This window comes from Chlorocebus sabaeus, chromosome 22 (genome assembly GCF_047675955.1).
Source record: "Chlorocebus sabaeus isolate Y175 chromosome 22, mChlSab1.0.hap1, whole genome shotgun sequence".
NCBI lineage: Eukaryota > Metazoa > Chordata > Mammalia > Primates > Cercopithecidae > Chlorocebus > Chlorocebus sabaeus.
This window is the reverse complement of record NC_132925.1, coordinates 86,053,028-86,077,634: the sequence shown is the minus strand read 5'-3', so window position 1 is coordinate 86,077,634 and position 24,607 is coordinate 86,053,028. Positions and strand designations below refer to the sequence as shown.

The 24,607-nt window shown below is 42.7% G+C and overlaps 1 protein-coding gene across 16 annotated transcripts in view; it reads left to right on the top strand.

The window, feature by feature from the left end:
• CACNA1D (calcium voltage-gated channel subunit alpha1 D) overlaps nucleotides 1-24,607 on the top strand; it is a 479,329-nt gene that overhangs the window by 342,671 nt on the left and 112,051 nt on the right. The window lies entirely within an intron of this gene.

The window sequence follows — 24,607 nt, the reverse complement described above, 5'->3', positions numbered from 1 at the left end:
CCAGGCACTAGCAACAGATTCAGTAGAGCTCTCACTTGTCAGCTGTGGCTATCATCTGTTCCTGACCAAGTTCTTTTTTTTATAATGTACAGAAAGACCTCTGAGGACCCAGGAGGCACCTCTAGCCACATGTGCCCTCCTGGACGCTCGTTTTGTGGATGGAGAGCTCTGTGCTGAGTTGACTGCTCTGTCCGCAGTTCCCCCTCCACCTGTGCTCTGGGTTGTTGATGTGCAGGTTAGAAGAGGGAGGTTGTTGAGGGTATTAGTGTTGCAGGGGAGGCTGTTGAATCTGTTGATCTAAAATCCTAGGGGAAGAGAATTCATTACAGTGCTTTCATGCACAGACCCAGTTCTTTATAAAGCTGTTGCTACCTTAATAGTTGAAATTAAAGCCGTAATTTTTCTGTGTTCCCTATTCAATTGGAGGCATTAACAATTGCCATTACTTTTACAATGAAAAGGATATTTAGGAGTTTAATAATTTGGTTTGTGAGAAACAAATTGATGATTGTCTCTAAGATGCTACTGTCAACGTTATGCTTCTTTTCTCTTTTGTGTAATATTCTTTTATGGGATGGTAAAATTGATTTTACAGAGATCAAATATTGGTATTGCAGGGCAGTTTGGTATACAAAGACCAGTGGATCTATAGTGTAGGGAACTCTTCCCTGTTAAAGTTCAACAGTTCCTTTTCTGGATTTCGTTTTAATACTTCAACAGATGTATGCACCCAAGCCCTAATTATCCTCCGCCCATATGAGACAGCATCCACAGTGCCACAGAGCAAAGGAGAGTCACTGTTACTGCCCTGGTGTGTGAGAAGAGAGGCATGGAATGAGGTGTTGGTTTTAAGCCCTTATTGATACCATTTATTAAAGAGATTTTCTCTGGAAAAAACAAAACAGCTTTGGTATTCAGAGCTGTATTTTTGAGAAGCAAATGAGCATAAAGATCCCCAGTCTTATGAGAATTTAGATCGGCTGCTAGAAGAGCACTGGAGAACTATGGATTTTTGTCTTCGGAGGGCTTTCTGGATGACTTTGTTCCATAGCTCTCTGGAAATAGGGCAACTGTGCTTGGCCTGGAGGCAGTTGAATTTGATATAACAGACGAATAAGAATAAGAAAATCCTGCTGGATCCTTTTTTCTCCCTGTCTCTTAACTTCCTAAGAATGACTTATTCATTTAATGAATTTTTTTTTCAGTTCCTACACAGTGGTAGATGTATGCCAAGTGCCCTGCTAGGCACTGGGGTTACAGTGGTGGAGTGTAGGCACTGGGGTTATGGTGGTGGGATGTAGGCATCGCGCAGGCACTGGGGTTACAGTGGTGGAGTGTAGGCACCGGGGTTACAGTGGTGGAGTGTAGGCACTGGGGTTATGGTGGTGGGATGTAGGCATCGCGCAGGCACTGGGGTTACAGTGGTGGAGTGTAGGCACCGGGGTTACAGTGGTGGAGTGTAGGCACTGGGGTTATGGTGGTGGGATGTGGGCATCGCGCAGGCACCGGGGTTACAGTGGTGGAGTGTAGGCACTGGGGTTATGGTGGTGGGATGTAGGCACTGGGGTTACAGTGGTGGGATATAGGCACTGTGTAGGCACTGCAGTTACAGTGGTAGAATGAAATGATTTCTTTCTTCATGAAGCTTATATCTAATGATGGAGGCCAAAATGACAATTACAAACCTGTGTAAATGCTTTGAAAGAAAGGTTCATGTACTGTGAGAGGGTTTAACAGGCACAACTGCTGTCAGTTTAGTGGGTAGGAGCATCCTGGAAGTGAAGAATGAGTGGTCACCGTATCCAGGCAAAGTGGGAGAAGAGGCTGGGGCAAGGGTATTCCAGTCAAGGGAAAACCCACAGAAAGGAGATACAGTAGGAAGAAGCAGAGGATGCTGGAGGAACTGAACGAAGCTAGGGTGACCGGAACTGGGGGAGCTGGAGGTGGAGGCAGATGAAAGGAGAGAGACTGGCTGGCAGAGTCTATGTCACGTAGGACGTTTAGACTGTGTCACAGGTTTTGGTCGTTAGCTGAAGGGTAAGAGAATGCATGGATGAATTTTAAGCAGGGAGTGGTATGATTCAGATTTACATTTTCTAAAAATTATGCTTTGTTCTCATATCTTCAACTTACCTTAAAATCCTTCAAAAAGATAAGATGAATTAATAGATGGATAGGGGGATGCAGAGATAGGCGATAAAGAAAATGTAGCAACTGGGTGCTGTGGCTTGCACCTATAATCCAAGCGATTCAGGAGGGTGAGGTGGAAGGGTTGCTTGAGGCCAGGAGTTTGAAACCAGCCTGAGCCACATAGCGAGACTTTGTCTCTGGGAGAAAAAAAAAAAAAAAAAGTCTTTTTAATTAGGTGTGCCTATAGTCCCAGCTACTCAGGAGGCTGAGGCAGGAGGATCGCTTGAGCCTAGGAGTTTGAGGCTGCAGTGAGCTGTGATCATGCTTCTGCATTCCAGCCTGGGGAGCAGAGTGAGACCCTGTCTTAAAAAAGAAGAAGAAGAAAAGATAGCAGGTATTAATTATGGAATCTAGGTGGTAGGCGTATGGGTGTTCATTGTATAATTGTTTCTACTTTTATGGATGTTTGAAATTCTTAATAAAATGTTGGGAAAATCTGCATATGAAAATCACTGTGGCTGCAGTAATATGAATAGATTGGATAGATACACAAATGGATGTAGAGAGACCAGTTTAAGGCTCATATAATCTGCTTCCAGCCACAACATACTAGTGCTACCAAACTGGACCTTTCACCATAAACAACTATAAAAGACTGGGCAAAAAATAGGAAGCAACTCTTTTCAGAAAATGGAAACAGGATGTACAGGATTGCAATCCCTACGAGAAGGGAAACACATGAGATAAACTGCAATTGTCCTGGCTTTCTGCCTGGAGACAGTTTTAGAATTATGGCAGAGAGGCAGAGCCCAGCAGAGAACGATGGTCCACTTGCTGAGGGGTCAAAGAAAAGAGTTCAGGGCTGCTAAGATGGCTGGGATTTTCAGGGCAGAGTATGGGTGAGAAGTATGCAGAGAAGGGGCTCCAGTAGTCAGAGTAGAGGTTCTCTGAAATCTGACCATACACTGAGCTGCTTCTGTGCCAGGTGATACTTACTGAGGTCAGGCAGAGAACAGCTAGTAGAATGCTGTAAGCGGTTGGAAATCACTCCATGCTGGGAGGTACATGGTTCTGCTCAGCTGTAGTGGAAGGACCTAATTGAATACATTGGGTACCAAGACTTCAGAAAAGCCAGGCTTTAGGGTTGGAGCTACTTTAGCCCTTGAGTAAGATACTCTAGACCTGACTTAAAAAGCATAGAAACAAGTTTCAAAAGGATCAGGCGAAATGGCCAATAAATTAAACACCTGCCAAAAAAACAAAAATCAACATTCGTTAAAGGAAGAGACCAAAGCCCAGACGTTCCCAAGATGTTTTTCCTCATGACCAAAAACTATAAGACATGAAAAGAAGCAGGAAAGTATTCATGATCAAGGAGGGAAAATTCAGTAGAAACAAAAGATGGCGGATGTTGCAATTAATAATCGAACACTTTGAAGTCTACTATGAGCCAGTTTAAAGAACTGAAGGAAAAGATGGACATAATAAAGGAATAGGTAAATCTCAGTAGATAAATAGAAACAATACAATATCTGAAAAAAGTAGATTGGACATTATAGAAAAAGTCGGTGAGGGCTTAGTGATCTCTAAAACAACAATAAGCAATCTGATGTATATGAAATTGGAGTCACAGAAGAAGAAGAAAGAGATTGAGTAAAAATTTTAAGATAAATAAAGCTGATCATGTTGCAAGTATTGAAAGCTAAGTTAATAGATCCAAGAGGCCCAACAAACCTCAAGCAGTAGAAACACAAAGGGAACCACTGCTAAGCACATCAAATTTAGATATCTGAAAGTAAAAGATACAGAGAATTTTAAAAGAAAGCAAATGGGAAAAGGCACATTACGTACCAGGAGAAAATAATAAGAATATGCATCTACTTGTTTGCAGATGTAGTGCGAGTCATAGGGCAATAGGTGACATCTTCAAAGAGGTGAAAGGAAAAATGGTTCTGTATGAAACAAAAATACCCTTCACAAAAGAAGGAAATAGAAAAACTTTCAGGTAAACAAAATCGAAGAATTGGTCACCAACAAATTCGCACTCTAAGAAATGTTAAAGGAGGTTCTTCAGGCTAGAAGAAAATAATACCAGATAGAAACATTAAATATCCACTTTAAAAATGAGGAGCATGGCTGGGCACGGTGGCTCACACCTGTAATCCCGGCACTTTGGGAGTCTGAGGCAGGCAGGTCACCTGAGGTCAGGAGTTCAAGACCAGCCTGACCAACATGGAGAAACCCTGTCTCTACTAAAAATACAAAAAAATTAGCCGGGAGTGGTGGCACATGCCTGTGGTCCCAGCTACTCTGGAGGCTGAGGCAGGAGAATTGCTTGAACCTGGGAGGTGGAGGCTGTGGTGAGCTGAGGTCGCACCACTGCACTCTAGCCTCAGCAACAAGAGTGAAACTCCATTAAAAAAAAAAAAAAAAAAAAAAAAAGAAGAAGAAGAAAGAAAAAGGCATCAAAATGGCAAACAAAGATAAAAGATTTCTTCTCATTTCTAAATTTTCTAAAAGATAATTTAAAGTAATAACAAGGTGTTATGGGAACTGGAACAAGTCAAAGTAAATTATAGGATAACCATACACAGAAGATAGAAGGAAGTTAAATGGAGCTTCACTGTGATAAAGTTATTACATTTTGAAATAATATGAATTCATGGTAGACTGTGAGAACTTAAGGGGTGCATATGATAATCTCCAGAGTAATGACTTAAAAAGGTTACTAAAAAGAAGAGATAAAATGGAATATTAAATAGTACTAAATTATCCAAAATAAGTCAGAAAAGGAAGAAAAAGGAGCAAAGAACATATGGTACCAACAACGAAATGGTAGACAAACCCAGTTATATCAATAATTGCATTGGATGAAAATGTGCACAACATTTTAGTTAAAAGATAGAAATTGTCAGACCAAGTAAAAATGTAAGATACTATAAAGACATGGATTAAAAATAAAAAATGGATGAACTGTACTAATCCACACAAGTTGAACTTTAGCATAAGGAACATTTCCAGAAATAGGGACATTTCAGAGGTAGACATTTTATATTCATGAAAAGGTCAATTCATTAAGAAGACACAATGATCCTAAATGTGTTGGCACCTAAATACAGCTTGAAAGTACATGAAGCGAAAGTTGTTAAAATTAAGTGGAGAAATTGATAAATCCAGAAACACAGATGAAAAATTTTATCATTCCTTCTCAATAATTGCTAGGTTAAAAACAGCAAGTATAGACAATATCTAGATTATATTTAGATTGGTTAATAACTGTCAGCCAACTTGACCTAATTGATATTTACAAAATACTATATTCAGTAATTGTAGAGTACACATTCTTTTCAGAGCACGTGGAACATTCACCAACATAGACCATATCTTGGCCATTAAAGTCTCATTAAATCTCGAACAATTGAAATTTTACAAAGTATCTTTGTTCTAATGGCAGTAGATTTAAAACAGAAGTTAGTAGCAAGCTGTCTGTAAACCTTCCCAAATGTTTGGAAATTAAATAACCTATAACTCAAAAAATAATAAAAATTAGAAAATATTTTGAAACTGATAAAATCCAACTGGAAAATTGTATGATCCATCTAATGCAGTGCTTAGAGGGACATTTATAGCTCTATCAGTAAGGAAGAAAGGTTTAAATTCAGTTATCTACATTTCTATCTACTAATCTAGAAAAAGAAGACCAAATAAGTCCAAGGTAAGCAGAAAAAAGAATAACGGAAGTAAATAAAATAGAAAACACAAATTATAAAGCTTAATAAAAATTGATAAATCTCTAACAAAACTAATCAAAAAAGGAAAAAGAGCAAATTACCAGTTTTAGAAATGAAAGAGGAGATACCACAGATATTACAGACTTATTAAAATAATAAGAGAATAAACTGTTTTATGACAAATTTGGTAACTTAGGAGAAACAGGCAAATTCCTTGAAATATGCAACCTACCAAGAAATAAATTGGGAGAGTCTTATATTTGCCTTTTTAAATGGAATTCAGAATTGCAAACCTTCTCTTGAAGAAAATTAGAGACCTAGATGAGGTCAAAAGTGAATTAAGTCAGCCAATTTAGAAAGAAATTATACCATCCCTAGAAATTATTTCAGGTAGTAAAGTTGGAGGGAGCATTTCCCAACTCATGAGGCCAAAATCTCAGTACCAAAACTTTAGGAAGACATAATAAGAACAATATCCTGGCTGGGCGCGGTGGCTCAAGCCTGTAATCCCAGCACTTTGGGAGGCTGAGACGGGCGGATCACAAGGTCAGGAGATAGAGACCATCCTGGCTAACACGGTGAAACCCCGTCTCTACTAAAAAATACAAAATCCTAGCCGGGTAAGGTGGCGGGCGCCTGTAGTCCCAGCTACTCGGGAGGCTGAGGCAGGAGAATGGCGTAAACCCAGGAGGCGGAGCTTGCAGTGAGCTGAGATTGGCCACTGCACTCCAGCCTGGGCAACAGAGTGAGACTCCGTCTCAAAAAAAAAAAAAAAAAAAAAAAAAAAGAACGGTAACCTTCATTAATTTGTACACAAAAATTCTCAAATGTTAGCAAATAGAATATAACAGGATGAAAGGAATAATATCTCATGGCCAAGTGGGATTTATGCCAGAAATACCAATTGATTCACCATTGGAAAGTCAAATAATTTACCATATTAATAGAATGAAGGGGGAAATCATATGATCACCTCAGTAAATGCAGGCAACATTACTAACAATATTCTATAACCATTTATAATAACTCTCAGCAAACTAAGAATATACAAAAACTTCTTCAGCCTGAAAAAAGAACTATAGCTGACAGCATACTTACTGGTGAAAGACTGAATGTTTTCTTCTTAAGATTAGGAACAAAGTAACCATTTTTCTCTCTTCTTTTATTCAATGTTTTATTGAAACTCTGAAGGTAAGACAAAGAGATAAAAGGCAGAAAGATTAAAAAGAAAGAAAAAACTATTTCTATTTACAGACATGATTGTCTACATAGAAAGTCCCAATAATTGAACCCAAAACCTGCTAGAATTAATAAGTGAGTATAGCAGGGTGACAGGATACAAAGTCAGTATACAAAATTCCATTTTATTCCTATATACAAGATGCAGGTGTTGAAAATGAAATTTAAAAAATTACAATACCATCAAAAATTATTTACAATAGCATTCCTAATACTTAGGAATTAATATAAGAAAAGATATGGAAGACCTCTGTACTGAAAACTGCAAAACACTGATTAGTAAAATTACAATGCTCTAAATAAATGAAGATATACCATGTTCATGGATTGAAAGACTCAATATTGTTAAGATGTCCATTTTTCTCTATGCATTCAATGTTGTCCCATTTATAAATCTCAATAGCCTTTGTTTTAGAAACTGACAAGCTTATTCTAAAACTAATATATATAATTGCAAATGACCTCTAATAATGAAAACAATCATAAGAAATAAAGAAGGAGGGCTTACACTGCTGATTTCAAGATTTACTGTAAAGCTGTAATAAATACAGTATTTGACATAAAGGTAGATTACTAAAACAACTGAATGGAATAACAAATTCAGAAGTTCCTTTGTATGTTCAACTGCTTTTTGATGAAGGTGCTAGAAAAAGGTCATACCGGATGCAAACATTAAACTTGAAATCGATCATAGATCTAATTAAAAAGCTAAACATATAAATATTTTCTAAATAGATTTCTACTCTTCAAAACCTAGAAATTTAAAGGGAAACCACACTGGGAGAAAATACAACACTTACATCTGTGTATCTAGAATATGTGAAGAGCTCTTAACAACTAGATAATAGAAGAACAACTCAAAAATTGGCAAAACATTTTTAAACATACTTTACAAAAGAATGTATATGAGTAGCCAGTACGTACACATTAAAGATGTTCTATATCATTAACCATCAGGGAAGTGCAAGTTAAGAAACTGCTACATACGTAGTACAATAGCTAAAATCAAAAAGATGATTTCCAAGTGTCATCAAAAGTACAAAGTAACTGATATGCTCATACATTGTTTATAGAAACATAAAATGATACAACTACTTTGGGAAAGTTTGTCAGTGTCTCATAAAGTTAAACATATACTCACCATATGGCCAAGCAATTCCATTTCTAGTATTTGCTCAAGAGAAATGAAAACCTACGTCAACAAAATGACTGGTACATGAGCACTCATAGAGCCTTATCCATAGTAGCTGGAACTAGAAAAACTCAAATGTCTATCAATAGATAAATAAGCAAATTGTGGTATAATCACACATTGGAATATTCAGCAATAAAAAAGAATGAAGTACTAATACATTATCAATGAAACTCAGAAGCAAGAAGCCAGAAAGAAAGGAACATATTTATATGAAGTTCTAGAACAGGTAGAACTAATCTATAGTGACAGAAATCAAGTCATTGGTTTTCTGGGTAAGAGGTGGAGTTGATTGGGAAGTGGAATGAGGCAACTTTTTTTGGGGGGGGATGTTATTTAAAATTTCTACATCTTGGCTGGGACGTTGTTTACATGGGTGTCAACATTAGCCAAACTGTATACTTTGAATTGTATATGTTTTATTTTATGTGTCTTGTACCTCGATAAAGGTGATTTTAAAATACCATTAAAATAGAATTAACAGAGACCTCTGCCTCTAGTGAAGATGGAGTGACAGAACTGGATATACCCTCCCACCTGAAACCACAAAACTAAATAGAGGCAATCTTTAAAACAATGGTTTTCCAGACACCGGATGTTAGGCAATGAAGGACAGTGATCCCTGAGACACAGGAATGCTTGAAATAAGCCCATGGTTGTCCCAGCTTACTGGCTTGAGAGAGCTCCTGGGCCATAGTGCACAGAGGGGGATCCCAGGGGAAGCCCTGTGGTCTCCCAGAGTTGAAAAGATGAAGCTAATAGTCTGTGGAGAACAAGGTGGCTTGAGTATGCAGGACAGAGTACCAGGGAGGAGTGAATTGCAGAGGACTCGAGATGAACAGAGGGACTTCTAAGTATTCAGAGTACGTTTTAGCACATGTGTAAGAGAAAACTACCCAAGACTGAGGACAAAATATTTTGAATAGTTTAGAAGTGTTCATCATTCACATGGGTCCAGGAATATTGCCTGTTCCTACCAGCCAATATTGTCTGTTTTCCAGCCAAACTGGAAAGTCTCATCACTGGTGGACCACTGGGTTGATTACTCAAAAAGATGTTGCCTCAGCCTTGAGGAATAATTAGCCCTAGACTGAGTGATGCTCCAGGCTGACCTGACCTAACCATTAAAGCAAGACCTGAAAGGATTAAACTGTTTCATTCAAGTGACTTAGCTGCATCCCAGCACAAAACACAGGAATATTGATAGGAATACAGAAATATCTAGCATCGAATAAGCTTTTATGCCTGGCATTCAATCAAGGTTACCAGGTGTGCAAAGAAGCAGGAAAACGTGACCCATGGTAAGAAGACCCCATCAATTGAAACCCACCTAGAACTCACACAGATGTTAAAGTTATCAGAAAAGGACATAAGAACAGCCATCACGACTGTTTTCCATATGTTCCAAATGTAGAGACATGGAAGATAAAAAAAATTTAAAAATTAAGATCCTAGGAATAAATCTAATGAGAGATGTATAAGACCTCTTCTATGTAAAAGTTTGCTGAAGGAAGTTTAAAAAGACCTCAACAAATGGAAGAATGTATGTTCGTGGATTAGAAAACTCAATTTGTTAAAATGTCAGAGACCGTATTAAGAGAAGGTATGTTTTCTTTGTAATGAGAGGAAGAGATGAGGCAGATATGAGTTGGGATTGATAGTGGGAAGCTGGGAGTATTCCTGCCTAAATTCCTAATTTCTCTGTAACCGGAAGCAGGGTTAACTGCAGATGGTGAGGGGGTAGGTGACAATGTAGTATGTCTGAGAAGAGTGGAAAAGGCTCAGAACAGTCGTTGCAGAGAATTAGGCAATGATAGGACCAGAGAATCGAGGTAGATGATCAGTAGCATCGAGGTCCTATTGGATTTGAGTCTATTCTGATGTCAGCCTGTACCATTGTGTGACTTTCTGTAGCCATGCCTGGCTATTCTTATCCAGACATGGAGAAAGGGAAGCTTTGTACTTTTTGCTAACTGTGAATCGAAAAGGAGAGGTCTGCTAGCTGTGAGCATTTTGCTAGCTGTGTATGCATAAAAAGTTGGAAGACTGTTGAGGATGCTAGCAAGGATGTTGCTGAGATGACAGATCATGATACTTAAGGTGAATAAGGAGGAAAGGAGAGACCTAACAGAAAAAATGAAGGCATCAGTGGACTGAAGACTTCAGAGAGGTTAAAAATGTTTCTAGTGGGAATAGTTGAAGAAGTCAGCTGGAATGAGAGAAGGTTGTGGTCAGAGAAATGAAGGTTTGAACTTATAATTTGGTGTGGATGAAGTTCAGTGTGACAGTGAGATTGGGTGGCTGAAGTAGCACGGAAGAGATAGTCATTGGAGACTTGTGGAGGAATTGGAAAACTAGGGTGAGGGCATCAGGGGCCGTTGGAGTACCCCAGGGAGGTTGTAGAATGTGGGATGGAGCAGCAGGCCGGGAGCCAGGAGTGGAAGTCCTCACTTCCCAAGGGCAGCAGAGGACAATGAGGAGGAACCGGAGGAGGGTATGTGGCTCACTGGCACCATCCACAAAGGATAGGGTTTTCATTGATTTTCATACCAAGGTGGGGGATTATTGCCCTGGACATGAACCTGGAAGTAGGCTGGGTCTGGAAGGGCTGCAGGGATCACAAAGTGACAAGAACATGGGACCCCTTTGAAGAGGCTGCAGGTGTGGGAGAGCTTGCTGCTGCGGAGCACAGGGCAAAACTGAAGAGTAGGGGAAGGATAAGTCAGTGACAAGTTGGAAGGGGTCCTGACAGTGGTGTGCTAGGCGATGTGGGACTGGGCAGTGTCCAACCCAAGGCAGCAGCACAGATAGCTGAGGCTGGGTGCAGATGTGCCTTCTGCGGGTGAGGGGCCTCAGAAGGGGCCTGGCAGACCCTGGCTTGCTCAGCCTGGGGTGATGTTGTCCAGCAGCCCTGGTCTGGGTTCCCCTGGCCCCCAAGGGGCTGTTGGAAGCTTCAGTCTCCACAGACTCAGCCTTGGGTGGGGGTCTGCCCGGCTGGGGCGAGGCAGTGCTCTGGCTGTGAGCTGTGCCACCCTGGTCTGTGGGGTCTCTGCTGGCTGAGGGATTACTGGTTTCTCTGTTGTAGTGGGAGGAGCACAAAGGCAGGGGTCGGAAGTGCTGGCCCCCATGCCAGCTCTGTACTTCCTAGAGGCATGGCTTCTTTGGTCAATATACTTCACTTTTCCAAACCAAGGCTTTTTCTTCCTAAAATTGGAGCGCCCCACCTGTGACTTTTCTCACAGAGCCATCCTGATAACCAAGGAGAGAAATGGATGGGAAGGGCCTGGATAAACGGGAAAACCTTTTTAAGTATGTGGGAGCTCCACACTGGCCTGGTTGTGGCCTCCTTCTCGGAGGTGGTTTCTGTGAGCTGGAAAAGTCATCTCATTTGCAGTCCGGATGTTTACCTGTGCTTCTCTCCAGGGCTCCACATCCTTCCATGACCTGGCGAGGCACTTGGTGCATTAGCCTGGTTTCTCTAAGTCTGATTGTCATGAGTTTGGTTTTGGGTTCAGAGATAAAACATTAATCCACCCTGAACCCATCATTCCCTCGAATGATGGATTCCTTCTGCTTTAAAATAAATCTTGGTTTAAGTTGCCTGCTGGCAGCTTTGGGCCTCTGAGTCCTGGAGACCCTTGCTGCATCTGAAGGATTTTAAGTCAGTGGGTGAGAGCACACCACCTGCCGAGAGGTGTAGTGTCCCCAGAGGCCCACCTATCCTTGAGTCATAAGTTATTACTTACAAACAGACCCACAGACACATGTCAAGAATTCCAGAGCCCAGTGTGGATTCCAGCAGCTGCACTCTCTCCCCCTTTGGCTATCAGTCAAGGATGTTTTAGCATCAAATCTGTACCTATCAGTATGCCCTAGGAGCACAGCAGAGGGTTGGCAAGTCAGAGGGCCTCACCCAAGGAAGCTGGGCTCCAGTTGGGCATTGAAGGATGGACAGGATTTGTTAGGATGGTAAAGAAAGGAAGCAAGTTGTCAGGAGAGTGGGACCTGGTGCCTCCTGCCTGTTGGAACCAGTGAGTGCAATGGTGAGGCTGCCAGGGTGCTCCGTGCTGGCTGGTGAGCAGTGGGCAGGGCGGATGTGGAGTTGGGAATACCCACTGAGGGAGGCAGGATTTTTTTTTTTTTTTCTTTAGGCTGTGGGAGCTGTCAGAGTGTTGAAATAAGGTGATGGTTGACAGCTGTGCCTGGAAGGTAAAGCTGGCACCTCCCAGAGTGTAGTGGAGTTAGGAGAGCCCGGGGGCTGGGGGCTGCAGGGATGGGGTCTGCATGGAGGTGCAGAGGTGGAGATGGAAGGTACAGATGTGGTAGTTTGTTGTGGCTCGTGCCTCTCAGGTAAGAAGAGGTCTCTGGATTTTGATTGTCAAGTCTGGGGATGTGGATTGTATGAGAGAATTTTTCTTTTTTCTTTTCTTTTAAAAATATTTTTTACAGAAACAGGTCTTGCTGTGTCACCCAGGCTGCAGTGCAAGGGTGTGATCATAGCTCATTGCAGCCTTAAATTTCTGGGCTCAAGCAATCCTCCTCCTTCACCCTCCCAAGTAGCTGGGACTACAGGCATATGCCACCATGCCCAGCTAATTTTTAAAATATTTTTTGTAGAAACAGGATCTCTCTATGTTGCCTGGCTGGTCTCGGGTTCTGGCCTCAAGCTATCCTCCTGCCTTGGCTTCTCAAAGCCCTGGGATTACAGGCATGAGCCACTGCACCCGGCCAGAATTTTTTTTATTGCTTACAATTTTGTGCTTTATTCAGTTTATTTTAATCTTCTCCACTACTCTGATGAGGTAAGTGTTCTTTGCCTCAGTTTACAGATGAGGAAATCAAGACTCAGGGAGGCTTATCAATTTTCTCAAAATTTACACAGCTAATAAGTAGTTAAACTAGGAATTAAATCTAAATCTGTCTCCAGAGCCCAAGCTCTATGCTTTGTCCTTTTTACATTTTTTTCTTCCTGAGATTAACTACCCAATGCTGAGTGGAACAATGGGATACAGAGGCTTCAGAGAAATTGGTTTATTTTTCCTCCTGATTCCGCTTGTGGACAAGTCTCATTCGAGCTCAGGTGGTCCTTTTGGGTCCTGTTGCTGGAGGATCAATTGAGCGATCCCTCTCAATCCCTGAGCCCGGCCCTGGGATGTGGTGCTCTGCCCCTTGTTCTCCGTCAGCTAAGTCTGGGTGCTCAGGGAAGGCACTTCCCACCCACCACGCCTTTCAGTGGGCACTCCCGCTGCCGGGGGGAACTACTCTATCCCTCTCCCCTCTCCCCTCTCGATGCAGCTCACAGGGTGGCTTGCGTGGCCTGCGAGAGGGATTTGGGCTGAGTTTCCTACAGTGACTGCTTTGGGGATCTGCCAGTAGGGGTTTCAATTTCAGCCCCTTCCTTGGGTCCACATTGCTACTCCACAGTGGGAACCCCTAGCAGCTCTGAACAGCAGATCCAGCCTGGAGCTCATTCTGGCGGTGTAACCAGGCCCTTCACACAGCAAACTGTGTTGCCCTGCCGTTGCTGGTGCCTTCAAACGTGTTCATTTTAGGTGGTTCTGCCACCCTCCCAAGCCAGACTTCATGTGCACATCTTCTTTATTTTTTCTTGGAAAATTGGAATCTGACAAGTCTAGCAGGGTGTGTTTATGAAGTGACTTCTTAAGTAATGGTATTTGAAACCTGTCATGAAGATATGTGATGATATTGGTTTGGCTCACGTGATTAAGTGATCTATTTCATTCAGAGAGAGTGATGGCAGACAAGAGAGCCCATGGTTTTGAAGAAGAATACCTCCTTTTTTTTTTTTTTTTTTTTTTTTTTTTTTTTTTTTTTTTGAGATGGAGTCTTGTTCTTGGAGTGCAATGGTGCAATCTCAGCTCACTGCAACCTCTGCCTCCTGGGTTCAAGAGATTCTCCTGCCTCAGCCTCCCGAGTAGCTGGGATTACAGACACACACCACTATGCCCGGCTAATTTTTGTATTTTTAGTAGAAACAGAGTTTTCCCATGTTGGCCAGGCTGGTGTTGAACTCCGGACCTCAGGTGATCTGCCTGCCTTGGCCTCCCAATTGAAGAATACCTCTTAAAACATGTTTAAGTTTTAAAAAGATTGAAACAAAGTCTGTAACTTTTAGCATGCAACCTTCATGGTTTCTCATCATTGGGAAAAATTTTCTACTAGAAGCGTTGGCATGTCTTTGGTAGCCATGGAAACTAACCCTTCAAAGAGAGAGAAGCTCTTCTGTCCTTAAACGAGGAGATACAGTAAGAGGAAGGCATATTTCATACTCAGATGCCTGAAATACTTTATTTCTGTGTGTGTATATATATGTATATATGTGTATATGTTATATATGTGTGTGTGTGTGTATATATTTAAGGCTTATACAAGACTCCTTGTTTTTGTTTTTGTTTATCAGTGTCACAATGGGTATAGTTTTAGGTGATGGAAGTTACATATGCACTGTGGCCAAATACCCAGTACAAAGCCCAAACTTGCACATCTTTGATCCTCATTAATGTAAAACCCATGCTTGTGAAAGCAATTATTTAGATGATTTTTATCAAGCAACTGCTAATGACCGGGGTTTGTGATAAGGAACCAGTATACAAAGACAAGACAGACACAGGCCCTCCTTCACAGAGCTTACAGTCTGGTAAGTAAAAGAAAATAGTGAATAACCAGTTGCAGGACCGTGAAATAAATTCTACAAAAGCAGGGTTCTAATCTGGGGGACTCTAAGGTAGAGAAAAATCTTTATGTCCTGAGCCAGCTGAGTGGGATGGTATCTGGAAGAGCACGAAGGGTTATGCAGGGAACAGCATGCACAGTGGCCTCGTGTGGAAGGAGCTCCATGCCTTGGAGGAACTGAGTGAACTTTAGGATGGCTGGCGTCCAGAGTTCAAGGGGGAAGAGGTCAGAAAGGAGGCAGGAGAGATCTGACATGACCAGATAGATGGTGCATTCCTTCACTCCATCCCTACCGCACTCTCCTGCTCAGGGCAAGTGCCACATGTAAACAGTTAGGTTTGGTCTGTGCAGGGTGGCCCAGCTGCTAATTCCTGTGTTCTGTTCATGGCAGATAACTCAACCTAGTTATTAAAAGCTAGGAAACACCAACTGTGAAAATGATTCATCCTCCCAAAAGATGAAAACTGTTTTAAATATCATCACAGTCTTTTATGTCAATGAAAGCATCAAGAACACTGGCCGGGCACAGTGGCTCATGCCTGTATTCCTAGCACTTTGGGAGGCTGAGGCGGGTGGATCCCTTGACACTAGAAGTTTGAGACACCCTGGCCAACATAGAGAAACCCTGTCTACTAAAAATACAAAAAATTAGCTGGTCATGGTAGCACACACCTGTAATTCCAGCTGCTTGGGAGGCTGAGGCACAAGAATCACTTGAACCCAGGAGGTGGAGGTCATGCCACTGCACTCCAGCCTGGGCAACAGAGCCCAGGCCCTGTCTCAAAAATAAAAGTAAAAATAGAAATGTGATTATCAGATGTTTTTCCTCAACATATTTTGTTGTGTAAACAAGGGCCCCCCATTTTCTCATCCTTTTTGCCCACCAGCAGTTCCCATGTATTTCTTGGCAGCTGTGTTTCATGACTGCTGCTGGAGAATACTGTCCCAGGCCAGCTGCCTTCCCCCAACTGATACCACCTGCAAAGGAGCAGGTCTTATTTATGGGGTGCTGCATTCCTAATCCCTCCCCACCCCACTCTGCCTATTGGTCTCATGCAGAGAGAACATCCTTTGGCGATCACCAGCTTTTCATGGTTGAAGGAAAACTGGAACAAATACAATGCTTTTGATGAACTATGAGCTGAGACAGTGCCAATGATTAAAAATTTTTTAATTGTGAAACATCACACATTGCTGTTAATTTTTATTTTTTTTACAAAATTCCTACTTTCCTTGAACAGAAACTGAACCTTTGTGCTTTCTAAGAAATTTAAACAAAAAGGTTCTTTGAATCAAACTACGTTTTCGTTCTGTTTCGTTTCCTTTATGTCTGCGTAGAAGAAATAATTTAGGTCTAAAGAAGGCTGGACTCCCCTGATAAAAATCAGTGGGTTACTTCTTCAATTTCCCCCTTCTCTTTGCCTTTTTAAGTGTTGCCTTTGTTTTTTTCTGAATTTCTGAGCCTTCTGTTTTACTAAAAATCTGAGTCCCTAGTGATTTTCTTGGCAGTTTTCAATGAAGGTTGTGTTGTTTTTTGTTTTGTTTCAAGGGTTTTTTTTTTTTTTTTTGGCATGTGTGTGTAAATATCAAAGTGTTTTGTTTGTTTAAATTTTATGTGGGCCTAATTAAAACAGATAGCATTGCAACTCAAGAAAAAAAAATCCTATATCTAAATCAAGATGACTTCCAGTGGCCCATTTATTTTATGGGGCGTTTAAGAAATAAAAGTTCCCACAGCAAACTGTGTGTGTCCTCTTGCATCTGCGGCAGTCCCATGCCACCTGCACCTCCGTCTGTGTGGATGGCTGGCTGCAGCCTGGGCATGCTGTCTCCAGTACTGCTGGCTGAGCCAGGGGTCCCAGAGATCAAGATGTCAGGGTCTGTAAATCCTGGGGCATGTCAGTGTCTGGTGGCCTCTCTGCAGAGCATGGGGCATGTGCCCAGCCTGTGGGGGCTCCACTGGGCCTCCTGAGACGGAGGCTGGCTGGTTCTGGGGCGGGGGGTTCTCTCCCTGGAGTGGTGCTTACTGAGTGGGAGTGAGGGACAGCAGGTGGAGAGATGAGCGGAAAGGGGACTGTCACCTTTCTCTATTCCTGAGCTGGGGCTCTCAGGGAAAATCAGAGTACAGTAATGAGCAGAGCTATGCTTTCTGCCCTGCCCTCCCTCCCTGGTCCTGACTCATGACTTCCCCATGAGTCACAGCCCCAGGGAAGGGACATGGGGTTTGCAGCCTGGTTAGTAACCCTGTTGTCCTGTTGACTGGGCGTAGATGCGGGGCCAGCAACAATGCCTCGTTGAGCCTCCGTGTTGGCCTTTGTGAAATGGATGTGAAATTCCTCCTCCTGCCTCTTACACTGAGGCTGTGAACAGCTCTGGGGGCAGTGATTGTAAAGACATTTGCAGGACTCCAGGAACAATCTAAATAAATGAGGGGCTTTTTTTCTGTTATTATTAGAGAAGGGGACATGGCAGAGACTCAGGCCATTTTGCCCAAACCCATTTACCCCAGCCATACAGGCTCATATTCTGCTGAAGCTGCTGTTGGTTATTGCTGGGACCCTGGGCGATGCAGTCACAGGTGAAGGACTGCATACGGTGGTGTGGGCTCAGGCTGTGCTTGTTTCAGAGACGACTTTGGCTTGTTTTGCTGTGTTGGTCTGTTCCGTCTAAAGGTCTTTGGGGGGCTGGATAAGTATGGGCCGCATACCATTGTTCTGTCGTCAGAGCCCTCTGCAGCCATTTCTCATGAACTCACTCAGTCTTTATGCTTCTTGGGTGTCATTGCCACCAAACTACTTGGCTGCCAGGTCCAAGAGGGTGCCAGGCTGTTGCCCAGGGAAAGAAATAGACAACAAAAAAGGGGCCAAGTCACAGCAGTCAGGTCCCCATGGAGGAGGCGCTGGGGAGACTGGAGTCGCAGCAGCAGTTGAAAGGTCGTTAGAACGCGCTGTGATCTGGTGTCGCTGCTGAGTCATTAGTCCATCTCTACTGAGGATCCCTGTCTGGGGAAGTTGCTATGTCCCAGGGCAACTGTGCTGAAATCAGTTGTCTTATTTCAAAACTTGTGCCTGTGCCCTGAGGCCCTCAGCAGGCATGCTTCTTTCATATGGCAGCCCTTTGGATACTGGGGACCAGCCTCTCTTCTCCATCCCTCCTCCTGCTCTGCCCAGCCTGTCCTCCTTCCCTGAGCTAGGTGGACAAGAAATGTTCATGTGGCAGATGGGGTGTCACGGGGCCCTGACAAGGAAGGTCCACATGCGGGGCGATGATGACACTGGTGTGCTAGACCCAGGGGACTGGTGTGGGAAGGGCAGAGGTGACAGTGACCATAGCATGGTGGTGGTTGGGGGTCAGCGACAGGCCTCATAGGTGTTTTTCCAAATAGTCGTGTAAGAAAGTTGGGGCTTCATGAGAAGTGTGTTTTGACCACATTCGTATTGATGTTAAATCCAGCCCATCACCCAGGGCTTACTGAATGTCTCTGGTCTTCCTCACCACCATTTTCTTCTTATTTTCATTTTCTCTTCACACATAACCCCTGCCAAAGCTGATAGGAGTCGTATCAAATTTCTGTCGGTTCCTCCTTGCCTACAGAGAAGCAATCCAGCTTCCTTAGTTTTATATTGAAGCCCCTTCCTGGACTGACAGGAAGCCTGTTTTGTTTTTGTTTTTTTGTTTGTTTTTGAGACAGGGTCTGTCTCTGTCACCCAGGCTGCAGTGCAGTGGTACAATCACAGCTCACTGCAGCCTCAACCTCCCAGGCTCAGGTGATCCTCCTGCCTCAGCCTCCCGAGTAGCTGAGACTGCAGGTGTGTGCCATTTCACTTGGCTAACTTTAAAAACATTATTTTGTAGAGAGGAGGGTCTCACTCTGTTGCCCAGGCTGATCTTGAACTCCTGGCCTCAAGCCATCCTCTCATCATCACCTCCCAAAATGTTGGTATTTCAGGCATGAGCCACTGTGTCTGGCCTTGTAGCCTGGTTTTGATCCTCATCCTCCTGGTGTCTACTCTCCCTTTCCTCTGCTCCTGCTTTTCCTTCCAGGCATCGTGTTGAGGTGCTCAGGGTAGATTCAGCAGCTGCATGGCCTTGTGTGTCCAAGTGCTGTGAGCCTCAGTGTCTATACAAGAGGGTGATAGCAGCCCCTGCCTCACTATAGTCACTCATCAATGGGGATGGGGTAAGGGGTTGCTCTGGGCTCTGGTTAGGATGCGATGCTGAGGGGGCTACCTGGGGTAGGGGACACATGTATTCATGTTTTGGTGCTCAATGAGTAGAGTTTTCTGGTGAATTAGAGGCAGGCAGAATGCATTTGGATGGGGCAAGCCAGAGAATGTCACCAAAAGCATGAGACTTGGGCTTGGTCTTGAAAGGTGCACTGGATTCAAAGATGGGAGAAGGCTGCTCAGGTGGATGGAATTCTGCAGACAAAAGCTCAGAGGGTTGTAGAATTGAGAAGAGTGTGGCCAGAGTATAAGGTGTGCATTTATGGGATGGGTGAATAAGACTGGAATAGCACTATGGGAGAAGGCTGGAAGGCCTTGAGTGGCAGGCAGAAGCATCTGACCTTGATCCTTGAGGGAGGCAACGAGGAGCTGTGAGGCATTTTGAGTAGGATGCCACCAGGGGGAAGTCTGGGTCTGCAGTAGTCACCTGGAGCAGGGAGGGAAGCAAGCTCTGATGAAATGCTCTGGCCACAGCTCCTGTGGCCGCCCGGGGAATGGTGTGTGCAGACTGGCCTACATAAGACACTTTGCAGCTGTCCTGTTAGGCTGTCAGGGAGATTCCTTACTGAGTAATTGCTTCTCAACCAGGAGATACAAGGGAATATCTTAATGACCTAGAGATAGAAGATCTACCACATGAGGCCTGAACACAATAAGGGAAAATGGCGAGCTGACGGTGGAGGCGGTTCCAGATGATATGTCTAGGTTTGGGCACACTCATTTCATGCTTCTGGGCGATCCCAGCAATCATGGGCTTTCTGTCCTATAGTGGCATATTCTGGCCTCCTGAAGGAGTAGGAGTAGGGCTTGTTTTGTCAGATACAATTTTATGTACATAGCCTTCCTGCATGCCTATATAAAGTGTCACCAAGGGGAAATAGAAACATGGGAAGAAATACATGAGAAATGGACAACATTGTCCATTCCTGCCTGCAAGGAGCTTACAGTCTAGCTGGTAAGCTGAAATGAATATGTAGCAACATGAATTTGAATTTGGTTAGTAGTAGAGGTATATCTTCTAAGCATTCAAATGTTTTCTATTTGGAAATAATTTCAAATATATCGAACAACTCCAAGAATAGAAATAGCACAGTGAATAATCCATGTACCCCTTTCTCCAGTTTACCTAATATTAAATTTTACCTCATTTACTTTTTCATTTGTTGTCTATCCATAAGGCATGTGGACTGATTTTTAAAAAATGTTATAATTTATTACTGTCCTTAGTTATTTCAGTGCTCAGATTTCCTAAGATTTGGCTAGTAGGAGCTACTTCTCTAGCTCCTGTATCCTTATGATATATCTCCATAATGTGTTTTGGTTTGTTTTTGTTTTTGAGCACTTCCTGATTTTCTTCATCTTGTACCTACCCTACCCTTGCCCTGGAATCACCCACTTCTCCAAAGTCCCCTGGTTCCTTTTAATGGGGAATGTTATTAAAGACCAAGATGTGGGTACCAGGTGTGCTTGTACCTGCCAGAGCATCTTTGCTTCTAAATCCTTTCAACAGACAGAACTAGGAAATATGTGCATTTCTTTACACACATTCGTACACATACTTACATTGATACATATACTCACATATCAACCTCTTTTAAAAATCAGACGTTGGAAATCAGACTTTAAAATAAACAACTTTTAGAAATCATCAGTTCACACCTATACCTTCAATTCCAGTCGGTCCCCAGAGGGTTCTTCTCTGTTCCATGTTTCTGTGTCCCTCCTTCCACAGCGAGAACTCTGGCTCCCAGCAACATTAGCACATGTACTCACTCGCTAAATCCTGTAATATGTCTAAGATAGTTTCAGAATGGTCTCATCCACATCGCTACAAAAAACAAAGCTACTAAAAGGAGTTCAGCATTTGTTTGCAGTTCATCCCTCACTCCAATCCTGCCGAAGACTGGGAGCATATCATCAAATATTCCTGAGCTATTTGAATTAGTTTTGTCTTTCTCCTTCAGTCTGGTTATGGTATTCATTGAATTACAGATTTGTTTGTTTCAATTCACTTTCAGTTAAGGGTATTTCCCCTTCATCTTGTCCTTATTGACTTAATTTTAAAAAATTTAAGGTGAAGAACATTAACATGGTTCCCAAAGTCAAAACTATAGAAAAAGATATTCTTAAGAGTGTCACTCCAACCTTGATTCCTTTGGCCTAATTCATTCCCATCCCTTGTTTTCTGCTCTTTTAGATACATCCAAGAGAAATATGCACATTTGATTTTCCAGTTTTTTGTATGCAAAGGGTAGCACACTATATATATATATATATATATATATATATATATATTTTTTCGGTCCAGGCACTTCTTATTTATCTTTTGATCAGACATGCCATAACCAAAAGTCTGATTTGGAACAAGAAGGCTCCTAGCATATAACAGTTGTTGGATTTTTAGTTACTTGCAAAAGTCTGTTGGTTTCTACCAATAGCTTTATTAAATAAGCTTTGTAAAACAATCTGTTAGTGATAGGGTTCTTAGAATATGAAGAATTCTTTTGCAAAGTGGAGTGACTTTTTTCCATCATTGCAAAGTTTCATAGAAGGTGCCTCGGACTTGAGGTGTGATTTTCAGGATCAGAGGGTCGGTTGTGATGGGAATGGGTTATTCTCAGCTGAGCAGATAGTGTAGAGGATTGGCAGTGGGTTTGCCGGCTCATTGTGGTCACTCTGAGCCTTGGGACCCATGTGTCCTGTGTGTTTCCCAATCCTGACGGGTTTGTGGCAGCTTAGAGCCCATTCACAGCTAGTGCTAATTTTTCTCCCTTTGATATTTGAGAAAGCTCTTCCATTTGCCTTTTAAATTTCTCTCTTATGTCTGGATTCAACAACTATTATACATTTGAACTTCACGTTGATACCACTCTTTGTGTTTTCAAAGCCTCATCTTACTGAATGTCTTGCTTAATTCCTGTGAAACAGCAGAACGGGTATTGTTGTGTCTGTTTGGAAGTGAGGAAACTGAAGCTCAGAACACAACAGTGACAGAGCTAGGACTAGAAGCCAAATCTTCAGATGAAGAGCCTAGAGTGGTGTAGGAGGGCCAAGGCTTTATCTGTGTTTATCACAGGGACTCCACCTCCCTGCCCCCTTCCTCCAAACTGCCCTGTGGCCAACAGATTTCTGCTGCATAAACCTCACCTCTGTCCACATCAATAATTATTACCTTCTGCTAAGTATTCAGCCATTCAGAACTGTCTGAAATCAGTTCAGAGGGTCTATATCAGCAGCTTTGTTATATGAGCTCTTGTGACAGTGACCATCATTGTGAGTGGGCCATAAACCAGGACTTGGCAGGGTTTTTACTCTTAGGAATTTTAATCAGAGTAGAGTTTTACTTATGCCTGCTTAACCGTGTCCCAGCAGCTGAAAATGTGCAACAATGATGCAACTTGTTAGAAATGGGATTTTTATATTTGTAATGTTAAAAATGCATAAAATATTACAAAAGAAAATTACAAAGATGTAAAAGAGTTACCCTGAGAAGCTTAAGGACATTCATTTTATAATGTATAATTATATACATTATAAAATGTATATAAAATGTATATAATGTATGTAATTATATACATTATAAAATGAATGTCCTTAAGCTTCTCAGGGTAACTCTTTTATTGTCTTCATAATTTTTTCCCAAGAACCCATATATGATATGGACCCAAAGTAAGAATACCTTGTTTGTATGTAACCATCTCAATTTAGTATGCTAAGTTCAGAATCAAAACATGCAAACAGATTTGTACTAGGATACTTTTTTGGTGAATAATAAAACCGAAGGTCCACTTTTCTTTGAGGTGTATTTAAGAAAACAGTTTATATAATTCATTTTCCTGAAGACACATGACATTCCAAGCCCTCTTATTGATGCTCAGGGATGTGATTCTGGATTGAGCGTGACTTTTTCAGAGTTCAGAGAGTCATTTGGTGAATTTACCTAGAGCTGAGTTCCGCATTTCCCATGTGTCAGGGATCCCTGGAGGCCTAGAAACCCCAGATGGTTCTCAGGCTGTGGTATGTGTGAACAGCGAGACACTGGAGTCCTTACTTCTTTGAGACAACAGGTATTCTTTGGGCTGGGAGGTCAGAGCACATGTCTGGGCTCAGATCGGCTCCTGCTCACCTCTAGATCCACAAAGCCTGGCCTCCTTCCTTATTCACAGCGGGTAGAGTGGAGACAGACAGCCCTAACAGGACCAAGGATAGGTTCCAGGGAGTCTGAAAAGTGGGGTGATTCAGGATCAGTGAGAGGGATCCTATTTTTTTCTTTTTCTTTCTTTCTCTCTTCCTTTCTTTCTCTCTTTCTTTCTCTCTCTCTCTCTTTCTCTCTCTCTCTCTCTCTCTCTCTCTCTCTCTCGCCCAGGCTGGAGTACAATGGCACAATCTCAGCTCACCAGAACCTCCACCTGAGTGGGATTCTTTCTAATTGTGGGCAGAGGGTGGCACTTGGTGAGGATTCCAGTTTCTTATCTGAAGTATTAACGTCACTGGGTGTGCAAGCATCTGTTCAGCCCCTCGACAGCCTAGAGTTAAGGGAGAGGTGTGAATATGGGGTTAGTTTGTTGTTGTTGTTTTTTGGAGATGGAGTCTTGCTCTGTTGCCCAGGCTGGAATTCAGTGGCATGAACTTGGCTCACTGCAACCTCTGCCTCCCAGGTTCAAGCAATTCTTCTGCCTTAGCCTCCCAAGCAGCTGGGATTACAGGCGTGTACCACCATGCCCAGCTAATTTTTATATTTTAATAGAGACAGGGTTTTCCCATGTTGGCCAGGCTGGTCTTGAACTCATGACCTCATGATCCGCCCACCTTGGCTTCCCAAAGTGCTGGGATTACAGGCGTGAGCCACCGTGCCTGGCTGGAGTTAGCTTTATGAAAGCAGGTCACTTCCCCTTTCGTTGGTTGGGTTAGGTTGGGTTGGGTTATTGAGGTAGGACCCTGAACAAGACACGCTGGCTTTGACTCGGAACGAAGGCAAGAAGGCAGACAGAAGTAACCTGTGTCGGAATCTCAAGGTCTGTGTGCAGAAACTGCATTGCTGTAACCTCACCTGCTTCCTTAGCAGCTTTTCAGTGTACTTACTAAATCTCTAACTCACATATCTTGGCTCCTGTAACAACTCACGGTTGGAGATGCAGATGGTTCCTTGCATATAAAAATTGGGTAATCGTCTGCCTGACTCTCAGGCTTGCCTGAGTGAGTGTGGGGTTTTGTATATATGCATAGATAGAGGCTTGCACACATGGTGGAAAGTAGCGTAAACACCCCACAGTTGGGAACATTTACCTGTCTGCCAGAGCCTTTCCAGGGCAGGTGTTCCTATAAATGGGCAGCAAATCATATGCCTCTTCCCCTCCTGCAGGGAAGACTTTTGGGGAAGACTATGACAAGTAGCA